General features: G+C 37.0%; 1 long non-coding RNA gene across 5 annotated transcripts in view; it reads right to left on the reverse strand.

Annotated features, from left to right (window-relative positions):
* Positions 1 to 907: 907 nt before the first annotated feature.
* The window catches only part of LOC112677864 (uncharacterized), a 37,712-nt gene continuing 12,359 nt past the window's right edge, over positions 908 to 26,260 (reverse strand). Inside the window, exons 2-5 of one of the 5 annotated variants that reach the window (XR_007413376.1) lie at positions 25,537 to 25,642; positions 6,647 to 6,835; positions 6,073 to 6,147; positions 908 to 1,411 (exon numbers count right to left, since the gene is read on the reverse strand). This is a non-coding gene — a long non-coding RNA (uncharacterized LOC112677864). Of the gene's footprint in view, positions 1,412 to 6,072; positions 6,148 to 6,646; positions 6,839 to 22,528; positions 22,613 to 25,536; positions 25,643 to 26,260 lie in introns of all 5 variants that reach the window. The other 4 variants (XR_007413377.1, XR_003147242.3, XR_007413375.1 and 1 more) reach the window with 4 other exon arrangements.

Here is a 26,260-nt window from a genome sequence, read left to right on the forward strand (position 1 = left end):
ACAGTTGATGCTGATGGGAAAGTAGAAAAGGGATATCGATTAGATGATACACAAAGTAACTGTAGAACGGTGGAATTATGAGTAGCAGAGGAAGGGTTTTCAGTAAACACTCATGTCAGAAACTGACTACTCATCAAACTTCATAGATTCTTATAAAACTACCATGGTAACAACGACAGAAAAGAAGGTGCCTAAATGCGGGTGGGGGTGGGCAGCAGGCATCCTTCTATAATTGAAGAATTATTCAGCCTGCATCTGTTCAGGAGCAAAAAGGAATAAATGCAGCCATAACCCTGGAAAAGCATAAAGACATGTCATAACCAGTGTTTTCATATCCGTCCAAATCTTAGTGAGGTGGAAGCAGTAATTAAGGCCAGAGCTGCATAGTATGTAGGACTATGCTCGATTCCTTCATTAATGTGAGCTCCATTGTTCTCAATTATATCTTTATAACATCCCAAATCAAAATTGCTCCCTTGATTAGTAATGGTAGGTACTTGACACACCAGGAATCAACAGACGATTAGTAGTCAAGATGCTAGTGCTCAGGACACTACATACCTATACTTGGTGAGTGGCACAATTTATAAAAATTTCCTAGACGGGGAATTGAGAGCATGTGCTCTCAAAGAAAGAAAGAAAAACAAAAGTTTGGAACAGTGAGAAAGGACTCTGAATCCATCTGTTCAGGTTTAGCAGTGTCATATGTCTGTTAGTTCAGAATAATAAGTGAAGAGTACCAAAAAAGTAGAATTCATCTTTCTGCTGGTAAACATACTTAAAATAATTTGAATTATTTTGAATTGATGTAACTTAAAAAAGGCCTGAAAGCTTAGTACAATGTGTTCTGGCACCTTTCAAGAGATCTCTTGAAGGAACATTCAGCCAACAACTCAGGTCAGAGCAAGATGACATGAAGCCCAGAAGAAAAATCTGGAGCCTCGCTACTTTCCTAATGATCTATTGCTGCACAACAAACTCAATGGCTCAAAATGACGACCATTTTATTTGCTCATAATTCTGTGGCTCAGAAATTTGAGGTGGGTTCAGTGGGGTGGTTCTTCTGCTAATCGCACTCATTCTGCTGATGGTCAGTCGCTGGCGTGGTGAGGCCATTGGAGACGCGTGATCAAAGCTGACCTTGCTCAAAAGTCTGGTAGTTGGTGATGCTTTGGATGGGCCACTTTCTCCGTGTGGTGTCTTATGCTTGAGGAGCAAGCTTGCTGGGATGTTTTTACATGGATGGCCATGTACCAAGAGGATGAGACCAGAAGATCTTGAAGGTTACGACTCACAAGCCCAACAATATCACTTCAACTGCATTCTATTGGCAAAGCACATCACAAGGCCAGCCAGATTCAAGGTTACAGAGAAAGACTTTTATCTCTTGAGAGGAGTAAGTCAGTCACTGCTGTAAAGAAACATTCGTACACAGATGGGAGGAATCAGTGCAGATGTCTTTATAAACAATTACTACAGCTAGAAAAATGCCTTTCTCCTTTAGATGCTGGGACAGAAGCCGAAAAGGCCACAAGAGGCCTCCATACAAGAGGCCACCAACCGTATATATAGTGGGATCTTAGAAGCAGAGGGGACCACTGAGTATCTAAATGGTAAAAGAGCTCGGGGAAACATTAAGACAAACTGAAGCTCTTTTTATTTAACAAAATACTGGCAATTTTAAATAGTCTAAGACATCCATATTTAACAATCAGATCATTTCCCAAATATTTACTTTGTTTATCTGGAATGCTTTCCTGCCAGTTTTGGATGGCTGACCTATTCACATTATTTGAGAATAAGCTCAAATTTGCCTCCACAGGCAAACCACCCCCTAATTAAATTTCATCTTCACATTTTCTCCATAGCAATATCACTATCTGAAATTACTTTAATCTTTACTTATTTATGGTCTGTCTCCCACACTCCAATGTACGCTCCATGAGATTTGAGATTCTTTTCATTTGTTTAGCATAGTAATATCAGCAACTGGTGAGTAGTGCTTGAAAAGGTAGCAAGGTGAGGACAAGATTCTGATAATTATTTCTCCACCAATATCCCAAGTCTGGCCCAAGTATGAATCACTGCTGTAAAGCACAAAGTAGATATCACCATCTCGTCATCCCTGGTCTCAGAGTTTACTAAGTTTTTCCTTACACGTATGCCTGCTTGGGGCTCCCCATTTATGTCACAGATTCTAGTCTTTAGAATGCATCTAACTAACCTCCATTTCCTTCATTCGTAAACATGAGAAACCAGTCATGTTGCTTATTATGTAAATTAAAAGAGGTTCTATTTGTAAAGTACATAATACAGTACTTGGTATAGAACAAGTACTCAATAAATGGTGGTTACAGTTATTACTATCCATGGTTCAATTGTGAATAATGGCTTGCACACGTCTCCAGCCCAATCAATATTCTGTCCATTTTGTTGTTGTTGCTTTAAGTTCCCAATTCCAGTCTTCTATTTCTGAAGGTTTCTCTAACTCTTCAGAAGTTCCTAGAAAAAAATCTGATTATTGATTTTACAATTTTTTAATGTCCAAAAAGAAATACAACACCAGAGTCAGAATAACACACAGAGTATCAGCTAAGATGTTCTTTTACACGTGACCACTGGGGTCTAGCCTGCCTAGCCAGCAGTCTTTCCAGTTTTCTTCATCTGGTATTCTCGCCAATCTCCTCCCCTTTCTCCACGAAACCCAGGAACTCCTCCATCTAGGTTTCTGTTGCTCAGCTAACTGGTGACCTCCCTATGTTCCCTCTTCCTTACAATGCCATATTACAGCAGTGAGTTACTGCTGTTAGTAATGACTTTTTTAAAGACTATCCATGCCCTGGACATTTTATTATCTTACTGTTATTAATGCTATTGTAATGATTTCCAGTCACATTTTGTAGTCACAGCATGAAATCCTTCTCATTAAGCTACAATTGCATTAATGTAACAGCTGAACCATTCTGAATCTGAAAAGCCTGCTGTGTTTATCCTGGGAGGGTGTTTTCCTTAGAAATAAGGACATTGGTTTGCTCAAATAACAGGCTCCTTCTCATCCTCCTGTTAAATTCCTCTTTATTCTTCTTGGTATGTTAGGTACCATCTCGCTGGTGAGGACAGCATGTGATTATATTCTTGTCACCTTCCTTAGCACTGATTGGTCCCTTCAAAACCCCTCAAGAAAGAAAAAAAAACCTCAAGATAGAGCATTATCTTGAACTCATTGGGCCATTTCACTGCTTGCATGTCTAATAAGGAAGATTTTTCTTTACATTTCTCAACTGTTCTCAAACAGTCCCTTTTTCTTCTTTATTCTCTCTGTAAGGGAGCAATTAATGAACAATTAGGCTCAGTCATTGCACTTGGCTGACATAAACAGCTACTGGTGGGTCTAATGACATAAACCCTGTCTTCGTGATTCTCCACACAGAGCTCAACAAACCACCCTCAGGAAGAGAGATGGGACCTTGTTGGCTATTTCAGAGGAAAGCTCTGCTAAACTAAGAAAAATGAGGTCTAGCTGTTAACAAAGTAAATTTTTATTTTTTTTCTCTTGGTAAAAAACCTGACATAGGAATTTTTATATATGATGATTGTACCGTGATGGTCGATAGGAGACCTCATCAATGATATCACAGTTTAAATTAAAATACTGAAGAAAGTATGTGACTTTGGTGCCTTAATGAAAAACATGGTCTGTTTTGAACGCTTGGAATGTTTTATACACAGTAAGAGCTATACAAAAATGGGGCGCCCAGGGTGGCTCAGTTGATTAGGTGCCTGATTCTTGATTTTGACTTAGGTCATCTCAGGGTTGTGAGATCCAGCCCCAGGTGGTGCCCCATATCATGGCCAGGCAAAGAGCCCCAAGGAGTCCTGCAGAGAGCCCCTCACTGGGGCTAGAGCCTGCTTAAGATTCTCTCTTCCTATATGCTCCCCCTCCCCCAAAAAAAGAGTTATACTGAAGAGTTTTTAAAACTTAGGAGTATAAAAAACTATGTGACCTGCCTCTCACTGGAATTCTTTTTGGTACAAGAGTGAGGGGCAGCATCTAAGTTTCTCTTTAGTTCAGATAAGAATTATTTTGCCTAGTGGCCTTATCTTTTACAAGGAAAACAACATTTTTAATGATGAATTCTGAAAAAAGAAGAATAAAAAAATGACATTGGCCAGAGACTTATGTAAGCGATGCAAAAAGATTTCTAAAAAAGGCCCATTTGTTTAGTTGAGCGTTTTATTGGCTTTGCATAGGCCAAGATGTATCTCAATCTGACTTTGGCAGTAGGAGAGATACTGAGCTAAATGACTCTCCATTTAGGAGTGGGAGGAACTGAGGTTTCTTCCCTAGAATAGAGGACAGAAAAGTAAGAAGAGTAAGAAAAGTACAGGAGGCTGACATCAAGTTGAGTTGTTTTTTGTTACTGTGATATAAGAATCTCTGCATATTACCACCTTTAGCAAAGGCAGCTCTGCCTATGTGAGTATCTCGGCCTCTGTGAGTGTTTTCAGTGGCCATTGGGATGAAGACCAAAATTCACAACTGGGTTAACGTGACAGAAAAAGGCAACATGAGCAGAAAGGTGCATGAACTATAAACTAGACTAAGTAAATGGAAGTAGGAGCTCCAAACCAGAAAAGATTATGAGATCACAAGACTTCAGGGAATACATATACATCTTAATTTTGAACAGCTACCATCCAGAGGATAATGATGGAAAGTCAGGCTCATCCATGTCTTAGGTGGCACAAGAGGACAAAGATGATATCTGAGTTAACACAAGTTATGTTTCACAATTTCATTAAAGAAAAAAAATACGGGACACCTGGGTGGCTCAGCGGTTGAGCGTCTGCCTTTGGCTCAGGGCCTGATCCTGCAGTCCCAGGATCGAGTCCCACATCGGGCTCCCTGCATGGAGCCTATGTCTCCCTCTGCCTACATCTCTGCCTCTCTCTCTCTGTCTGTCTCTCATGAATAAATAAATAACATCTTAAAAGAAAGAAAGAAAGAAAGAAAGAAAGAAAGAAAGAAAGAAGGAAGGAAGGAAGGAAGGAAGGAAGGAAGGAAGGAAGGAAGGAAGGAAGGAAGGAAGAAAAGAAAGAAAGAAAGAAAGAAAGAAAGAAAGAAAGAAAGAAAGAAAGAAAGAAGAAAGAAAGAAAGAAAGAAAGAAAGAAAGAAAAAAATACTGGTTGAGCATCTGCCTTTGGCTCGGGGTTTGATTCCCCGGGGTCCTGAGATGGAGTCCTGCAGCTGGCTCCCCATGGGAGCCTGCTTCTCCCTCTGCCTGTGTCTCTGCCTATCTCTCTGTGTCCCACATGAATAAATAAATAAAATCTTTTAAAAAAAAGAAAAAGAAAAAGAAAAAATATTAAGTATTACTTATAATCTGAATTATTCTTAAATTGAGTTCTAATATGCCCTGGCAATCCTTCTACTTGTGCTTGGCAAATTTATATTTCCATTCTTTTCGTCTGTTTCCAAATCTTCGCTGCTCTTTTCAAGCCCCCTTTTTGGTTCCCTACTATTCACCCTTACTTTTTGCAGACGATTTCACTTCCTGATTAATAAACTTGAAGCCATCGGATATTATTTCCCTAAACTCTTACCCTTCTCTGCACATATACCTGTATCTACAAAACCCTAATTTAATCTGAGAGGAAGCCTCTCACCTATTCCAGACTTATTACCTTTTCTCTTTTACTACATACCAACTTCTGTTCTCTACTAACAACGTGTTCTCAGACTAAATCAATTTCTCTTGTACTAGAAATAAACTCCTTTAACTCATATTCCCTCAAATTCTACCCCTTATCCGTTTTCCCTTCTCATGAGGACTTTAGGTAAGCACAGTCTTTATTTTCTCACAACACACTTATTCTCAATCGAACAAATATTACCTTTAGCAACTACTATATATCAGGCACTGTGCTATGTGCAACAATTACAAAATGCCTCTCTTCTCACTGATTCCACTGAAACTGTACTAGAGATCTCCATAGACCTCCTAAATGCCAAATCCAAGGGATATGTTTCTTGACCTTTCTGAAACATCTGGTAACTTTTTTCATTCTTACCTTCTCGCAATTCTTGTAGACTGTGACAGTTCATTCTCCTCTTTTACTTCCTTGACAGTTTCTTTTTTATATATTCTTGGTGGAAAAAGATACAGACAAGGGTAAAGTGAAAATTACTATGGGGGGTGATATTATTCTGCCAAATTTTTCCATTGCAAAAAGTGGTAGGACCACAACCTATGTGCAGTCTGTTAGGGGCACAAACTTAGACTCAGCAGATACATGTATTTTGAGAGCAGGGTTTTTGATGTCTTCACTACATTATTCCTAGCACTCAGAAGAGTTTCCGGCACAAAAAATACCTTTTATAACAGCACTATTGAGAAATAATTCACATAACATAAAATTCGCCCTTTTAAGGTATACGATTTGTTTTTACTATATTCACAGAGTTGTGTAACCATCTCCACTATATAATTTTATAACATTTTTATCATCTCAAAAACTTCTTCACCTATTAGCAATCCTCCCCAGGACCTCTAGAAGCTACTAATCTATTTTACATATCTATAGATCTGCCTATTCTGGACATTTATATAAAGAGAATCATATATAATGTGTAGTCATTTCTCACCTTTTTTTTTTTTTTTTTAACTTGGCGTAGTATTTTCAAGCTTCATCCATGTTGTAGCCCATTATCAGCACTTCATTCCTTTTTATGGCTGAATAGTGTTCCATTATATGAATACATTGTATTTTGTTTATCCATTCATCAGGTGATGAACATTTGGATTGCTTCCACTTTTTGGCTATTATAAAAATGCTGCTGTGAACAATAATATGTAAGGCTTTATGTGGACATACATACTCTCATGGGTATATGCCAAGGGGTGGAATTTCTGGGTCATATGGTAACTCTCTGTAACATATTGAAGAACTGTCAAACTATTTTTGCAAAGTGGTTGAACCATTTTACAATCCCACTAATGAATAAAAGTTCTAATTCCTCCATATCCTCACTAATGCTTATTATTACTTATTTTATGTTAGCCATGCTAGTAGGCATGAAGTAGGGTTAATCTGCATTTCTCAAGCAGTTAACGATGCTGAGCTTCTTCTCAAGTGCTTATTGACCATTTGTATAGTCACTAAATATTTTATACATGAATATAGATAATCATAGACATCCTTGAGGCAGTCTCTCAAGGATGCCATCCAGATTCAATCTTCTATCATTACTTAATGCCCTTCCTTGTGTCTTATTACAGTCTTTGTTTTAAAGTCTATCTTGTCTAATATAAATGGAGCTACTCAGCTTTCTTTTGATTTTCATTTGCATGGAATATTTTTTTCCATCCCTTTACTTTTAGTATGTTTGCATCCTTATATCTGAAGTGTGTCCTGATAGGCTGCATATAAACGGGTATTATTTTTTTAATCCACTCAGCCACTCTATGTCTTTTGATTGGAGAATTTAGTCCATTTACATTTAAAGTTATGATCAACAGATATGTGCTTATTGCCATTCTGTCAATTGTTTTTGTAGCTGCTTTTGTAGTTCTTCTCTGTTCCTTTTTTCTCTCACTCTCTTCCTTTGTAAATTGATAACCTTCTTTAGTGGTAGGCCTGTATTCCTTTCTCTTTATCTTTTTGTGTATTTGCTATAGGTTTTTGCCTTGTGGTTACTATGAGGTTACTATAACAACTAATAAGAGTTTATTCTGAGTTGATAACTTAATTTGACTCTATTCTAGAGCTCAACATTTTTACACTCCATACATACATGCATGTTTTATGTTTATGATTTCACATTTTACATCTTGTTGTGTATCTCTTAATTAATTTGATCATAGTTATTTTGATTACTTTTGTCTAGTAATCTTTATACTATCTTTATACTATATTAGTTACTTATGTAACTAATCCACTACCTTTACTAAATGTTTACTTTTCCAGTGATATTTCTTCTTTCATATGAGCTCTTGTTACTAATTAGCACCCTTTCTTTTCAGCTGAAAGAAGTCACTTTAACATTTCTTCTAAGACTAATTTAATGGTGAACTCCTTTAGCTTTTGTTTACCTGGAAAACCCTTTTTTTTTTTTTTTTTTTTTGGAAAACTCTTTATTCTCCTTTAATTCTGAATGATAACTTCTCTGAGTAGAGTTTTACTGACTGTAGGTTTTCTTTTTTTCTTTTAGCACTTTGAATATATTGTGTCACTCACCTCTGGCCTGTAAAGTTTATGCTGAAAAATCTGCTGGCACTCTTAGGGAGGTACCCTTATACATGGAAAGTTGTTTTTCTCTTACTACCTTTAGTATTCTTTCCTTGTCTTTAAATTTAGACACTTTAATTATATAGATGGTCTTGACTTACAATGGTTCAACATACAATGGTGTGAAAGTAATACACATTTCTACTGAACACACAATATGTATTTACAATGTTGTGAATCTGTACTTTAAATTTTGAATTTTGATCTTTTCTCAGGCTAGTGGGAAATATGTAATACAATACTCTCTCATGATGCTGTGCAATGACAGTGAATTGTAACTCCCAGACAGCCATGCGATTGCAAGGATAAAGAACTGATACACTTATAACCATTCTATACCCAAGCAACCATTCAGTATTTCATTTTCATTACAGTATTAAATAAATTACATGAGATATTCAACATTTTATTAGAAAATAGGTTTGTTTTAGATGATTTTCCCCAACTGTAGACTAATGCAAGTGTTCTGAGCACATTTAAGGTAGGCTAAGTTAAACTATGATGTTTGGTAGGTTGGGTGTATTATATGCATTTTTGACTTACAATATTTTCCTTTTATTAAAAGACTTTATTTATTTATTTATTTATTTATTTATTTATTTATGAGAGACAGAAACAGAAATAGTGACAGAGATAGCAAGAGACAGCATGAGAGGGGAGGAGAGGGAAAAGCAGGGAGCCTAATGTAGGGCTCGATCCCAGGACCTGGGATCTTGACCTGAGCCGAAGGCAGACACTTAACTGACTGAGCCACCCAGGTACCCCTGACTTACAGTATTTTCAATTCACAATGGGTTTATTGGGATGTAACCCTATCATGAATTGAAGAAGATCTGAAATGTGTCTTAAATGTGGGTCTCTTTGAGTTCATCTGTTTTGGTATTTTTTATTTGTTTTGTTTTTAAGAAAGAGAGAGAGTACACACATGTGCGTAGGTGGTGGGGGGAGGGGGTTAGGAGGGAAGGGAAGAGGGAAAGGGAGAATCTTAGGTCAGGCTCCACATCCAGCATAGAGCCTGACATGAGGCTCAATCTCATGACCCTGAGATCATGTCCTGAGCCAAAATCAAGAGTTGAATGTTTAAATGACTGAGCCACTCAGGTGCCCTTGAGTTCATCTTATTTAGAATTCTCTGGGCTTCCTGGATCTGGGTTTCTGTTTCCTTCCCCAAGTTAGAAAAGTTTTTAGCCATTATCTCTTTGAATGAGACTCCTGCCCCTTCTCACTCTCTTCTCCTTCTGGGAGTACTAAAATGCAATTGTTAGTTTGTTCAATGTTGTGGCACAAGTCCCTTAAACTATCTTCATTTTTTTTTTTTCATTCTTTTTATTTTTTGCTGCTCTGATTGGGTCAGTTCCATTGCCCTGTCTTCAAGTTGACTGATCCTTTCTTCTGTTTCATCTAGTCTGCTGCTGAACCCCTCCAGTGTATGTTTTTAGTTCAGTTACTGTATTCTTCAGCTCTATGACTTCTATTTGGTATCTTCTTTTATTTTTCATCTTTCTGAAGTTCTCATTGTGTTCATTCATTCTTCTCCCCAACTCAGCAAGCATCTTTATGACCATTATTTGAACTCTTTATCAAGTAAACTACTATAGTCTTTCCAAAGACCTCACTGGTCAGGCACAATCTTTATGTTCCATAATGCCAGTCTCTTTGGGGAAAGCCTCTGGAGCCTCTTTTTTGCAGCTGATGCCCAAGCTTGCCCCCTTTGATTTCCTGGTCTTGGTGATCAGAGGGGTTTGCACCCTTGGGTTGCACAGGATTGTAGCAATAGATGTACAGTTCTTGGCAGGCTACCACTTCCAAGGCATGGCACAGACAGCAGATAGAGGCACACTCCCCAGTCTTTCTGTGAAGAGGCCACTTTGCTTGTTCTGGGGCTTTGAAATGAGGAACAAGCTTCAGTTTTGGCACACATTTAATGGCCTACACAGCTGCTCTCAAGGAATGTAGGCTGTAGATGCCATCTTGGCACTTTTCCTCTGCCTTCCTCTAGCTTGCCAGTATCTCCCAGAAATAAGTTCATACACTCATCCAAAACCTTAAGTTTTGTGATTGCCACCCAAAGGATACTTACAGATCATCTGGCTCTGGTGGCCAGTGGGGCTTGTACTTGTGGCCTCTTGGAACAATATATAATAACATGCTTTTAAAAACTGCTATTTGGGGATCCCTGGGTGGCTCAGCGGTTTCGCACCTGCCTTTGGCCCAGGGCGTGATCCTGGAGACCCGGGATCGAGTCCCGCATCGGACTCCCGGCATGGAGCCTACTTCTCCCTCTGCCTGTGTCTCTGCCTCTCTCTCTCTCTATGTCTATCATAAATAAATAAAAATAAATCTTTAAAAAAATAAAATAAAAAAAATAAAAGCTGCTATCTGAGGGCCTGGCTTCCAGTCAGCCTAAATCTAGGTGCTGAGCCCTTTTCCTTAATATGCTGACAGTTAGTAGAACATCCTCAGCTACTAGGAGTTAATCAAAATATAATAGGATACTTGGACAAGCACAGAAGTTTGAGAGGTGAACAAGAGCTGGAGCAGGGCTGAAACAAAAAGTTTTATCTCCTGAACAAGGCTACTTCTTCAAGACCAGAAGTGGTTATTTCATCTGTTGTATAGAAACCAACATAGAGAGGCAAGAAAAATAAAGAAACAAAGGAATATGTTCCAAATGACTATTTTGTTTCCCAGAAAGAAGATACGTATTTAATTTTCAGTGTATGAAATATATATTTTATGGTTTAGTGTTTTGTTTTCATTTTGAGTTATTCTTTGTAATCTCTACACCCAACTTGATACCTTTTTATATGAGCTGAAACTGATATGTGAGCTCAAACTCACAGAGCCCTAAGATCAAGAGTCACATGTTCTACTGATTAAGCCAGCCAGTCACCCCAATTGAGTTACTCCTTGCAGAAAGCATAGTAAAAAGCTCAGCTGGGAAAATCTGCAGCATTCACACAGTTCATACGATCCCACTCAGTCCCACTTTTGGAATTATGTAGATTGATAAATTCAGGTCACTTCCAGGGTTCTCATCAAGTTGTGTCTCCAATCTTTTCTTATAATTAGATTCACATCGTACATTTTTGGCAGAAACACCCCAGAACTGGTATAAATGTGGAGAGTGGTATTTAAAATCAAAACCTGGGGTAGATGTACTCACTGCTATTAGCACTCTTTGCTTTCAAACACACACAGTAGAAAAGATTCCTAGAAAGAGTTTTGCTTCCAGTAATAACAGAGTAGCATATATCAGACTAACCCTCCTTGAGATTATAAGTTAAAAATCTGGACATACTATTAAAAATAAAATAGGGATGCCTGAGTGACTCAATGGTTGAGCATCTGCCTTTGGCTCAGGGCATGATTCTGGAGTCCTGTGATCGAGTCCCACGTCAGACTCTGCATGGTGCCTGCTTCTCCCTCTGCCTATGTCTCTGCCTCTCTCTCTCTCTCTCTCTCTCTCTTTGTGTGTGTGTCTCTATGAATAAATAAATAAATAAATAATCTTAAAAAAGAAAGTTCTTCCCTTAATTTAAAAATCAATAAATAAACAAATAAAATCCTTAAAAATAGTAATAATATAAAATAATAATATAAAATATTTTTAAAAATAGTTGAAGGCTCTGGGAAACAATGAAGAGGAAACAAAAACTAAAGGGATGTTAATTCTTGAAATTAGGGAAATGTACTTTGTGGCTTTTGCCTGAGGGAAATTCCCAGTCTGTGGAGCATGGGGTAGCTAGAAGTCAAGTAGCCAGCTGCAGTCTTAGTGGCAGGAATCATAAGACAAAGAGTAGAGCTAACACAATGGCTGGAAGTAAAGGGAATGCTCTGAGAATAAGGGAGTCTGAAAATCTGCATAAAAATTCCATCCAAGTCTTTGGATGACCCCAGAACTACACTATGAAATAGGGAACTAAAGCACCCAGTAGAAAGCAAGAGTTAAAAGGATGAGGGTATTTAGAACATATCAGCCACTGTCCATCCGAGGAAGACAGAGTTCTGAGTTTGTATCTAGGCAATTCAACTTCTGCCAAAAATCTAACATTTTTCAGAGATAATATTCAGTGTCCCTATAATGTCTAGTACATAATAAAAAAAGGTATTAACATAAAAAGAAACAGAAAAATATGGCCTATAAACATACTGAAAAAATAATCACTAGAAACCAAGCCTGACTGGACTAAATGTTGGAATTAATAGATAAGGATTTTAAAACAGCTATTAAAATTTAGTCATGATGAATTAAGTAAAAGGCAGAGTAAGTAGAGGGATGCTAACAGTCTGCTCCAAAAATGAAGACAAAAAAAAAAAAAAAGATAATTTCAGATAAAACTGACAGAAAAAAGTTTAAGTGAAGTGAAGGAGTCAGTTAAGTGAACTTTCAATAGAAATGACCCCATCTAAACAGTAGAAAGGGGGGAAAATAAAGAACATAAGTAGACCCTTAGTAGAACTGTGAGAAGATATCAAGTGATCTAACATACATATAATTGGAGTCATGAAAAGAGGAAGAAGAGAGTAAATAGAGGACATAACAGGTGAAAACTTCCCAAGAAAGTGTGAAGTACATCATGCCAGCAGGTGGATCAGGTATCATAAATACACAGAAATCCCCAACTAGGTACATCATAGCCAAATTACTGACAAACAGAATTAAAGAGAAAATCTTAAAGCACTCAGAAACGAAAAGACATGTAACATAGAACAATGATACAAATGACAGATAATTTTTCTTTTCTTTTTTTTTTTTGACAGATAATTTCTCAAAAGAAACTATGGTAGGATAAAAAAAAGAATGTACAGAAATCTGTTACATATCTATACATTAATAATGAAGCAGCAGAAAGTGAAATTAAGAAAATAATTCCATTTACAATTGCACCAGAAAAAATATATAGTAATAAACTTAACCAAGAGGTGAAAAGACATGCACTCTGAGAACTATAAAATACTGATGAAAGAAATTCAAGACAATACAAATAAATGGAAAGACAGTCATGCTCACAGGTTGGAAGAACAAGTATTGTTAAAATGTCTATACTACAAAGGCAATCTACAGATTTAATGCAATCCCTATCAAAATACCAACAGTATTTTTCACAGAACTAAAACAAACAATTCAAAAATTTGTATGGAACCACATAAGGCCTTGAATAGACAAAGGAATCTTGAAAAAGAAAAACAAAACTAGAGGTATCACAATTCCAGATTTCAAGTTATATTACAAAGTAGAAGTAATTAAAATAGTATAGTACTGGCATTAAAATAGACACATAAATCAATAGAATAGAATAGAACAGAACAGAACAGAATATCCAGAAATAAACCCATAATTACAAGGTCAATTAATCTTTGACAAAAGAGGAATGAATATACAATGAGAAAAAGACAGTATTCTCAACAAATGGTATTGGGAATATTGGACAACTACATACAAAAGAATGAAACTGGACCACTTTCTTTCATTTTTCCCAAAACCAAACTCAAGATGGATTAAAACCTAAATGTGAGACCCAAAGCCATAAAAATCCTAGAAGATACTAGGGATAGTAATTTCTTTGACATTGCCCATAGCAACATTTTTCTAGATACATCTCCTGAGGCAAGCGAAATAAAAGTAAAGACAAACTATTGGGACTACATCAAAATAAAAAATTTATGCATGCAAAGGAAACAATCAACAAAGCTAAAGGACAACCTATGGAATGGGAAAGGATATTTACAAATGACATATAAAGGGTTAGTATCCAAAATATATAAAGTATCCAAAATATTAAAGAACTTATACTACTTAACAACCAAAACACAAATAATCTAAATAAAAATGGGCAAAAGACATGAAAAGACATTTCTCCAATGAAGACATCCAGATGGCCAACAAACACATGAAAAGGTATTCAACATCACTCATCATCAGAGAAATGCAAACCAAAACTACGAGGCTACATCACTTTACAACTGTCAGAATGGTTAAAATTAAAAAACGCAAGAACAACAGGTGTTGGTGAGGATTTGGAGAAAAAGGAACCCTCTTGCACTGTTGATGGGAATGCAAAGTGGTGCAGCCACTCTGGAAGACAGGATGGAGTTTCCTCAAAAAACTAAAAATAGAAGGACTCTACACTCCAGTAATTGCACTACTGGGTATTTAACCCCCAAATACAAAAACACTAATTCAAAGGGATTCATGCACCCCCCTGTTTATTGCAGCTTTATTTACAATACCCAAACTGTGGGAGCAGCCCAAGTGTCCATCAATAGATGAATGGATAAAGAAGATGTGCTAAGGGACACCTGGGTGGCTCAGCGGTTAAGCGTCTGCCTTCAGCTCAGGGCGTGATCCTGGAGTCCCAGGATGGAGTCCCACATCAGGCTCTCTGCATGGAGCCTACTTCTCCCTCTTCCTATATCTCTGCATCTCTCTCTCTCTCTGTCTGTCTGTCTCTCATGAATAAATTAATAAAATCTTAAAAAAAAAGATGTGATATAGATACATATATAACATATAGTATTACTATATATTTAGTATAGTGATGTGATATATATGTATGTTACATATATGTGCATTACTATAATGTATGTTATATATAATATTATTCAGCTATAAAAAAGAATGAAATCTTGTCATTTGCAACAATTTGAGCTAGAGAGTATAATGGTAAGAGAAATAAATCAGTCAGAGAAAGACAAATACCATATGATTTCACTCATGCAGAATTTAAGAAACAAAAGAAATAAGAAAAGGGGGGAAAGAGTGAGAGAGAGACAAATCAAGAAACAGACTTAATTATAGAGAATAAACTGATGGTTACCAGGAGGCAGGAGAATGGGGGGCGTGGGGGGTGAATAGATGGGAATTAAAGAGTACACTTATGACAAAAAATAAAATAAAATATAAAATAAAATAATAAAATAAAATAAAATAAATAGAGAAACTATGGAAACCAGAGGTTCTTCCTTACTGAGTCCCATTTCTCAAGAACACAGGTCATAATATCCCATATTTCTTCATTTGTTTTATCCCTACATACATGCACATTAGTCTCAGAATAACAATACTAATACCAATTAGTATAAGTACAGTTTAAAATGTTTCTGCTGTGCCAATTTTCCCCACATTTTATATGTCTATGCTCTATGATACAATATATTATACAGTATAGATTGTTGGACCACATAAGGTTTACGTATTGGATTTTCTTTTCCTGTCTTTAACATTTGTTTTTTTTTTTTTTCTAATTTTCTTTCTCTTTTTTCATTTCTTCCTTTTCAAAATTTGCATCCTTTTTACTTCTTTTTCTGTTAAAGAAAGATTTCGTATATTTATTAATGTTTATGTTTCTTTTAAGTTACTTTTATTTCTAAAATTATATTTTCTTTTGTTTTTAATTTGTGTGTTTTTGTCACCTCATTTCTGAGTTTTTCTGATTCTGATTTATGTTGTTTTTTTCATGCTTTTATTATTTTCTTAATGTCTTTTAGCTTGTTTTGAAATAGAATATTACAGTTCTGATCTGATTTTTGTATGTGTTTTCCTTGATTTTATTGTCTACAAGGAAGTTATCTGTCCTTATTCTTCTTTGTCTAACAGTAACTTTGTAAGGGATTTGACTATGGTTCTTTTCTATTCAATTTTACATAAATTTAATTTTCTCAAACTGTAAGAAGGAAGGTTATTGCAGATAGCTTGTCTAACTACATAAAGCTCTTTTTTTTTTTTTTAAGACTTATGTATTTGACACACAGAGAGTGAGCATGGGGGGAGGCGGTGGCATTTAGCAGAGGTAAAGGTAGAAGGAGAGTCCCAAACAGATACTGCATGAGCATGGAGCCCAAAGCGGGGCTTGATCCCAGGACCCCCAGATCACAACCCCAGCCGAAACCAAGTGTCAGACGTTTAATCAATTGCACTACCCGGGTGCCTCTACATAAAGCACTTTCTGTTTTATCACATAGCGTTTAACAAACTGGGAGGTTTACTTCTAAAATTACCTGACTCTCTCCCCCTCCCATTATTTTCTGAATCTTGCCCTCTTGCCACTATTCTTAAAACTTAGGTTACTCTCCGAAGTTTCTCTTTCAGTGTGTGGCTCAGTATTGCAAGAGAACTCTGATACGTTAATCTTGAGAATTGGAGATAGGCTGTTCCCACAGTCCTTACCTCATGCCTTATCATCTACTGGGCTGGGCAAAACTCTGCCCAGTTGCAGCTGCTGCTCTCAAATCAATCCACTGCAATTGCCTGGAATACCTATTGGCTGTTCAGGTATTATACTGTTCTTAGCTCTATTGCTTCCCCTAGGTTTCTTCTACCAAGGCAGTGATAACACACATACCTGGAGATACTGGTGTTTGGAGGTCTGGGAGGACATCTGATCATCTAGTTCTGTTAAAAATGCTCTCCAGGGGGATCCCTGGATGGCTCAATGGTTTGGCTCCTGCCTTCGGCCCAGGGCATGATCCTGGGGTCCCGCGATAGAGTCCCACGTCAGGGTCCCCGCAGGGAGCCTGCTTCTCCCTCTGCCTGTGTCTCTGCCTCTCTCTGTGTTTCTCATGAATAAATAAAATCTTAAAACAAAAACAACAACAACAACAACAAAAAACGCTCTCCAACTAGTTTTGCTCTCTAGTTGCTTGCACTACTTTTGTGTAAGGATTTGAGAAAATTCTGCAACCTTCTCTAAATTCCTGAAATTTGAATCTTGAATATACTAATTAAGGTCCTGATAGTAGTTAAAATTCACTCCCCTCAGTGGAGGTATCCTAACCAAAGTGTTGCTGATAAAATTTGCCGTATAGTTCCTCTTTTTTTAAATTTCAAGATTTTATTTAAATCCAAGTTAGTTAGCATATATGGTAAAATTGGCTCCAGGTGTAGAATTTAGTGATTCACCATTTACATATAATACCCAGTACTCCTCACAAATGCCTTCCTGAATACCCTTCACCCATTTAGCCCATCCCCCACCATCTTCCCTCCATCGACTTTCCCCATAGTTCTTACTAATTAATGGCCCAGAACTGTTTTGGTTTTCAATATCCGTCTGACGAATACCTTTCTTTTAAAAAAATGTTTTGAGTGGGAGAGCACTCAAGTAGGAGAGGAGGTAGAGGCAGAGGGATAAGGAAAGAGAATCTTAAGCAGATGCCTAGCATAGAGGCAGCCTAGCATGGAACCCAGCTTAGGGCTCAATCTCATGACCCTGAGATCATGACCTGAGCTGAAATCAAGAGTTGGACACTTAACTGAGCCACCCAAGTGCCCCACAATTTTTTTTTTTATGTAAGTTAGCCAATGTTTGTTTCTTTTCTTTGAAAGGAGAGTACCCAAACTACAATAAAAATGTGAACTTTTAATTCACATTTACGTTCAATAGTGAAACTTGTTTTGTTTTTAGCGAGCTCTACACCCAATATGGGGCTTGAATTTATTACCCTGAGATCAAGAGTCGCATGCTCTACCCACTGAGCCAGGCAGGTGCCTCATTAGTGAAACTTTATTTTTTAAGATTTTATGTATGTATGTATGTATGTATTTCTTTATGAGACAGGGAGAGCATGCACATGTGTGAGTGAAGGGGGAAAGGAGCAGAGGGAGAAGGACAAGCAGACCTCCTGTTGAGTTCAGAGCCCAATGTGGGACTTAATCCTACCACCCTGAGATCATGACCTGGGCCAAAATCAAAAGTTGGTTAGTTTACTAACTGAGCCACCCAGGCACCCCAATAGTGAAATTTTAGCTCTGACATGTGAAGAATTTGGAAGTTGTCACTGCCATTCTTACAACAAGAAATATCTGGACAAACTGAAAAATCAATGACTTTTTTTTAGGTCTACCTGAGAACTGATGCCTCATTGCAAATCAATAATCGAAATCTGGAAAGGCAGGTACCAGAGAGAAGGCACAATAAAGATCTGCCTACCTTAGGGGTGCCTGAATGGCTCAGTTGGTTAAGCTTTTGCCTTCAGCTCAGATCATGATCCCAGGGTACCAAGATAAAGGCCCACATGGGGCTCCCTACTCTGTGGGAGGTCTACTTCTCCCTCTCCTCCCTGCTGTGTTCTCTCCTTGTCTCCCTCTCAAATAAATACAGAAATAAATCTTAAAAAAAAAAAAATCTGCCTACCTGAGGCAGGAACCACTGGAGACATAAACCGGTAGGAACACTTAAATAGCAATTCTGACAAATTGCCAAAGGTCAAGTATGAACTTGTCAAGTACGAGAGTGAAAAACCCCTAGGAACTGCAGTCTTGAGGGGCTTCTATGCTTTCATGGGTTCTCTGTCCGGGAACCCCATCAAGTGTTCATGGTGAGGATCCCACAAAAATTCCTCCTTGGATTTGGCAAGGGGTCAGTGAGGGTGGGAAAAGTAACTGTTGCAAACCATACCCAGAATCTTCTCTATAAAGAAATCCTACTCTCCAGGAAAAAAATTGTTGCCAAAGCACAATTTTGCAAATTTATCCCAGGAGAGGAAAGGGAATTCCTCCTCACTCCAGGGCCCCTTTTACCTTCCTGTCTTACATGAGGGAAAAAACAAACAAAAACCTTATTCAACAGAGAACAAGGTACTAAGGAAATAGACAAAACATTGCAGTTAGAGAGTAGGGAATATGGGGTAAAAGCTATTCAACTGAAGAAGGGATAGAAAACACTTGTGAGGGCCACAATCCCCAAGACATAGGCCCGGTAAAAGACTGAGACTCAGTTAGGTGATTATAAAATGCTCCTCCTCCCACACACTTTACCACCATACCAGTAATGCTCTAGTATAATAATAATAGATCATGGTTGAAAAAGTCTACACAGACTGATACCTCCTCAGAGAGAGACCAAATATAACAGTACTAGAGAATTTGAACATTAAACAGCACATCTCTTAGCCAGAGTAACATACGATCTCTCTCTAAAAACCTGTCTGCCTAAGTTGCAATTACCCAATACAACATATCTAGCTTTTAACATAAAATTACAAGGTATGCTAAAAGGCAAGACAAAGCACAGTCTGAAAAGACAAAGCAACTGTCAGAACCAGACTTACATATACCACAGATGTTTGAATTATAAGATAGGAAACTTAAAGTATATGTTAGGGACTCTAATGGAAAAGGTGGACAGCATGCAAGAATAGATGTATAACATAAAGCAGAAAAATGGGAACTTTCAGAAAGAATCACAAGAAATGATAAAAATTTTTAAAATACAGTAATAGAAATAAAGAATGCCTTCAGTGGACTCAACATGGCTAGGAAAAGAATCAATAAACTTGAAGATAGGGCCATAGAAACTTTCCAAACTGAAAAAAGCAAAGAGTAAAAAGAATAAACAAAACAGAACAGAACATCTAAGAACTGAGGACAATAGCAAAAGGTCTAACTTATCTATCATTTTAACACCAGAAAGAGAAAATAGAGCAAAAGAAATATTTGAAGCAATAATAACCAATAATTTTCCTAAATTAACGGCAGATACTAAACAACAGATCCAGTAAACTCAGGGAACACTTAAGCAGTAGTGATACAAAAATAAAAACAAACAAACAAAATCCTACACCTAGGCATTTCATATTTAAATTTCAGTTTCAATTTCAGAATATCAAAGGCAAAGAAAAAATCTTGAAAGAAGCATGGGGGTGGGAGGGTGGGGAACCTTATAGAGGAATTTTAGCAGGCTTCTTATTAGAAACTGCAAGCAAGAAGAGGGTGGAGTGGAATATTTAATGTGCTGAAAGAAAAAAATCAACCTAGAAGCAATTCTGTATCTACTGAAATTATCCTTTAAAAGTGAAAGAGAAATAAAAATGTCAGAGGTATGGCAATACGGTGGATTAGAGGTCTTAAAACCTTCCTGCCACAGAAGAGCTAAACCTGTTCTCTAAAATTAAAGATAATTCATTTAAAATTATTGAGTGAATCTGCAACGAAGTAATGGAAATCTACTGAAGACAGACTTAAGCAAGGAACACAAGATTAGGAAGATATGTGAACCTTGAAGTCATCAAATTCTTAGCCAACTATATGAGTCATGGTGGCTTAGAACTACTATGCAGAGAGTATGTAGGAGCAGTCTTGAGTAGGTCAGAGATCACACTGTATAAAATTGGAAACTTGCAAGGCCTACAATCCAGGGCAAGAATGAAAAAAAATGTTTTTAAGATTTTATTTATTTATTCAAGAGAGACACAGAGAGTGAGAGAGAGAGAGAGAGACAGGCAGAGGGAGAAGCAGGCTCCATGCAAGGTGCCTGATGCAGGACTTGATCCTGGGTCTCCAGAATCACGCCCTGGACTGAAGGCTGTGCTAAACCACTGAGCCACCCAGGCTGCCCAAGAATGAAATTGTTTAAGAAAGAAACCTAACCCTGCTGATAGTACAATGATTGGTTTCAGAATTCGCTCTGGGTAGTTTAAAAAAAAAAAAAGTCTTTCCACAATATTGTGGCCCTTCACAGGAGTTTGGAGCCTAAATGTATTCCAATGGAATGTTGAAATTTAAGTGGAATTGGTGTGCTGTGTTTCTAGGCCCCTGGAAAAGAAAACACAAACACTCCCTGGAGGAGTAGGCTTTTTTTGCTGGCTAAAATTTCTACAGATAGAATTCTAAGTATTATTTAATAGTAATTTAAAAGTCACAAACACAAAAGGAGGCAATCCACCAGCAGTGAAAGCAAATAATATACCAGATAACCAGACCCTGACAAACTTCTTATATTGTAATTATCAGACAAAAATACAAAATAACTATACTTGATGTGTTTGTACAAATATAAAAAGGATTGAAATACATGAACAACGAGGAAAAGACAACAGGAACTAGTCAGGAAGACCTGAAAATCAACCACACTGAAATTCTAAAAGTGAAAATGTAATGAATAAAATTTAAAGCTCAACCAAAGGGTTAAAAAGCATATTAGATACAGCCGATTAGAATAAATAATGAGATTATAGAACTGAAAAAAAATTCAGATTTCAGCTCAGAGATACAAACAGGTGTGAAACATTAAAGAGAGTTTTGTAAACATAAACTATAGAGTGAGAAGGGCTAATTAGAATTTCTGGAAGAGGTTATTCAAATAAGGAAAAGCAACACATGAAGAAATAATGGTTAAGAATTTTCTAAAATTGATGAACGACATCAGATGTCACTTTCAGGAAGCCCAATAAATCCCAAGCTGTATAAAATTAAAAAAAAAAAAACCCTCATAAACACATAGAGTGAAGCTGCAGAACAACAAAGACAGGAAGAAGATCTTAAAAACAACCAGATAGAAAAGATAGATTCCCCACAAGGAAGTTAAACTGGCAGCTAATATCTTAATGATAATGGGATCCAGAAGAGAGCAAAATATATAATTGAAATGATCTTCTGAAAATAAAAATGAAATATACTATCAAAAAAAAAACACAAAAAAACAACATGAGAGGATTTACCACTAAAAAGACTCACATTGAGAGAACTAAAGAATGTACTTAAGAGGAAAGTAAGTGATTTCAGTAGGATGCCCTGAGATAACATGTCTCAAGAAGGACTGTTGAACCTTTACTGAAATGGGACGCTAGTGACCCTCAGGGCCATGTCCAAAGAAAACTATTTCTTCCAAGCATGGTTTTAGGTTTATATGTATTTGATTTTTGTCAACAGGTTAAAAAAATGTCATCGTTAAGAACTTGGAATGCTTGCCAGACAATATGCTTAAAAAACAAAACAGTGGTTTTCTTAAATGTTGTTAGCTGAGGTGAATTTTATATTTCTGTAGTCCAAGGGACTCACTTTTGGCTAACAAGTACATTTCTGGAACAGCTTGCTCTGTCTGAATCAGACAGCAGAGAAAAGAAGCAGTCAAATCAGCAGGAAGAACAAATGTTGCAAATGGAAGAAAACACAGACAGATGGTTGACTCTGTGTTAGATCACACTGAACCATTGTGAAGGCAAGTAAGGACATTAATCGTTTAGAGCACACATATAGTGAAATGGGGGGAAATTATTCAATAAGTGCATATAGATTTCCTGCTACTCTATACAGAAAAACCACGGATACACATGTATGCTGTTGTCCTGGAGTAAATGACAAGATTTGGCATTTCTCCCTGCAGAACCCATCTTAATTTCACATTTCCAGGGAAATTGTCTTCATTGAACTATTTATCCTTATGGTTGTTTTGTTTGATGGTTTTTCCATTGGTCCAAAGCTGGGGGATATTACAAAAATTTGGAAGGATTTGCTTACTAAAAAGTCAGGTGATAATCTTCATTACTTCAATTAGTGCCAAGTGTTCTTCAATTGCTGTCATCAAAAATGTGAGAATTTTTCCTATAAAAGACCAAATTGTGAAGAAGGCAATAGTTTCTTCCATCCACACCCTAAATTAAAAATCAACATTTCTTCTTTCATCATCTTCCTCCCTAAGAAGACTTGACCTCCAGAGCCAAAATTTCTGTTCTTGGATACATTTATGGAAGCTGAGTATTAAGAACCCAACATTAAATAACTAATTTACACTCTAATGTTTCTAATTGGTATTCCTTCCAGGGTTACATTTTTAATTTTTTTTTTTTTTTTTTTTTTTTTTTTTTTTTATGATAGGCACACAGTGAGAGAGAGAGAGGCAGAGACACAGGCAGAGGGAGAAGCAGGCTCCATGCACCGGGAGCCCGACGTGGGATTTGATCCTGGGTCTCCAGGATCGCGCCCTGGGCCAAAGGCAGGCGCCAAACCGCTGCGCCACCCAGGGATCCCCAGGGTTACATTTTTAAAAGAATTCTTAATTAGAATAAAACACTAATTGGTATACTGTGTATCATCGTGGTTAATTTCTGAACATCAGCTATATCAAGGTGGCAAGTCAACTCACTAAGGAAGGGACATATTTTTGGAACAATTGGCTAGCTATTTGGAGGAAAAATAAAATTAGATCCCTACCTCAGGCCATAGACACCCACAGTATAAGATTCAAGATTAATTATCATAAAGTTAAAAATGAAAGCTAAAACTTCAGAATAAAATACAGCAAGAGAATTTTTTTAATTTAAGTGCAGTTAACATAGAGTGTTATATTAGTTTCAGGTGTACAATATAGTGATTCAACAATCTGTACATAACCTAGTGCTCCTCATGGACAGTGTGCTCAGTAGAAGAATATTTCTATTACTCTCTATACTAAGCCTTTCTTAGTATGAAACAAGACTGAGTAATGTTTTTTTAAATATTGAAAATGTGACTACGTAAAGATTTTAAATGTCTACACAGTGAAAGATGCCAACCACAAAGTTAAGATGACAAATGAAAAATGGAGAAGGTATTTGCAACATATATAAAAGGCAAATAAAGCCAGGATAGGTGGTATTTAAGAACACAGGCTCAGGAATGAGATTGCATAGATTCAAATACTAGCTACATCACATTCTAGTATTCTGACCTTAGGCAAGTTACTTAACCCTATTGGACCTCAAGATTCTTCATCTATAAAATTGAGATAATAAAATCTGCTTTCTTGGGTTAGCTGAGAGCTATTATTATTGCCCATAATATATAAGGGATTAATAAAATCAATTTTTAAAAGGGCAACCAATCCACTAAATGGTCAACATCAATAAAAACCTATCTACCCTTTGCATTTATTTTCAGTCAGTCCCTGGTACAGTTTCAATATATTAGTCAAACTCTTCTATATACTATAGAAAGTAAAGTAGGGAATTAGAAGGAGCTAGGTAAAAGACAACTGCTTTTCACTATAATTATTATAATTATTTTTATACAGTGATCCTCAAACTTGGCTGCTCATTGCAGTCACCTGAGGAGCCTTGAAAATTAGTGATGCCTGGATCCCATCCTCAGACGTTGTGATATAATTGATATGGATACAGTCTGGTGTTGGTAGTTTCAACAGCTCTCCAGATCATTTTTTTTAAGGTTTTATTTATTTACTCATTTGAGAGAGAGAGAGAGAGAGCATAAGCAGGGAGAGAGGCAGAGGGAGAGAAAGAAAGAGAATCTCAAGCAGACTGCATGCTGAGCATGGAGCCCAATCTCACAACCCTGAGATCACGACCTGAGCTGAAATCAAGAGTCCAACACTCAACTCACTGAGCCACCCAGGCACTCCTCTCCAAATAACTGTAATGTGTGTCTAAGATGGAGGACTACATTTTTAGTATAATGTTAACTATGTGCGTGAATTCATTTTTATTATTAAAGCAATTATCTGTATGGTGTGCATGGGAATGGGAACAATCCAAAACTAAGGATCAGAAGATATGAGATCATGGGTATGCTCTTCCGCCATAAGTTAGCTGTGTGTTCTTGGGAAAGTCACACATTCCTTATGGGCGTTAGTTTGCCCATATGTAAAATTACGATGCTGGACTAATTATTCTCAAATGTTCTTTCCAACTTCACTTTTTTTGAAGTAATAGCTGTAATTTTCAGCACTATAAAATCTGAAATTTTAAAAAGTGCATAGCACAAAAAGTTCTCCATACAATGCTGAGAGTGATTATCATTATTTATGAATATATGCCGTATTTTCATTATTTCTTTTTAGCTAATATTATTTTTCATATATACATATCACCTTTCCCCAGTTACCTATTTACTGTACTCAGTACAATAATCAATTCACCGTGAGAAAGAAAGATGAAAACAGTTGAGATGAATTTATATTTGATGGCAGAGCAGTATATCACTGTCATTTCTCCAAAACATCACTTGCTAAATTGCATCCAAGAAAATAACAAAATAGCCCATTTTTTTGCTTATTTTAAGTTATTTTCCCAAAAGTAGTGATGAGCATATCCTGATCCTTCTACAGGCTGTATACCTTTTCCTACAAGCAGCACCCACTTCTAAGATACCTCTGCTCCTGGGGCACCTGGCTGACTTAGTCAGCAGAGCACGTGACTCATGGTCTCTGAGGTATGAGTTGAAACCCCATGTTGGGAGGAGAGCTTACTTTAAAAGGAAAAGAAAGAAAGAAAAGAAAAAGATATCTGCTCCAGGCTCATTTTAAGGGGGCAACGTATGGTCATAAATTCAGGCAAAACAAAGAAATTGATTAGAGTGGTGGCTTAGCTCCCTAGTGACTCCTTACCCTGATTTTCTTAGAGGCTTAATAAATAATTGTGCTGTCAACTCTTAGTTATGAATGCTAACAAAGGGAAATTTGGGGAATGAGGATTGATATAGATAATCCAATCTATTGGACCAATTTTACAATGCATTATATAGAAAGAACTTACAAGGTCTTCATCATTAGGTTTTCTTTAGAATAATTTAAAATCGGCCTTCAATTCTTGAGTCAATAGAGATAACTGTAATTATGTATGTAGAGAGGGGAAACCTGATCTGAAACAAGAAATCAGTTGCCCGTTATTACAGATGGATTATGAAGAGAAAGTTGTTTATAAAAGTAAATATATTCATGTGCATATGTGTTTGCCCATGACTTTGACCTCTCGCCTTTTGAGGAATTTTTTTGCCCAGATGGAAATCAGAAGCTATAGTGATGTAGTGCTGAAACAAAGGTGAATTCTAAAATGAAATGAGGTCAGAGCCAAGTGCCATGATTTTGCAGGTAGTTAAAAATGAACTGAGAAGTCACCATCTGGTGGGAGGCATCTTAGGGAAGCAGCCACCTTCTGTAGGACATAAATAGAATAAAAGCTTGTTGAGCTATTTATTCTTAGATGGTTGTGATCATGTTTTGCTCTTCTGCTGAAATGTACCCATCTTACAATCTCACATTTGTGGGATGGATGCTCTTAGCTAACTCTGGGCCAGTTATTCAATTAATTCATTCTGAGAAGTTTTAGAAGACAGTCACCTCTCTCAATGCCTAAGTTCGCCTTACCTCTCCAGGTAAGGAGACATACCTCATATTTTACCTCCAGGTAAGGAGAGGTAAAATATGAATGTGTTATTAGATGTTAGTCCTTTCTTGTTGATCCTTCTAGAATCACTCAT

Source organism: Canis lupus, chromosome 10, assembly GCF_003254725.2.
Source record: "Canis lupus dingo isolate Sandy chromosome 10, ASM325472v2, whole genome shotgun sequence".
Classification (NCBI taxonomy): Eukaryota; Metazoa; Chordata; class Mammalia; order Carnivora; family Canidae; genus Canis; species Canis lupus.